Genomic DNA, 473 nt, shown 5'->3' with positions numbered 1-473 from the left:
GTATTTTTAGTCATTCTAATGTCTTCTTTTGGAAACACCACCTTTAATACGTTTTATGATACATGGCAGTATGGGAGGCTTATTTTCTCGTGTTGACATGTAACTCAATCTTACGGAATTCGGTTCTCAACCAAGTTCATCAAGGCTCCCCTCTAAGTACTCGCTTCCGAAGAAAATAACTGGTATGCTTTACCTCTGATATAATTGTGGATAACTCATTGCTGCTTTACACAACTAGGATGCTGGTTTGGCTTTTAGCTCTGTGATCAATTACAGGCTAAGGGCAAGGAATCTACTCATCCAGATTATGCTAAGTCCTCCTTGGACACAGTTCCTTGTCATGAAATTCACTTAAGGAAAGATTGACTGCCTCCTGCATCACTTGAAGGCAGAGGCAGAGAGAATCAACACACCCTTTTTAGATGCATGAAGGACATAATGATTCATGGATTATGAAAAGTTTCAATGAAGGT

Source organism: Penaeus monodon, chromosome 28 (assembly GCF_015228065.2).
Source record: "Penaeus monodon isolate SGIC_2016 chromosome 28, NSTDA_Pmon_1, whole genome shotgun sequence".
NCBI lineage: Eukaryota > Metazoa > Arthropoda > Malacostraca > Decapoda > Penaeidae > Penaeus > Penaeus monodon.
This window is presented reverse-complemented; position numbering follows the sequence as displayed.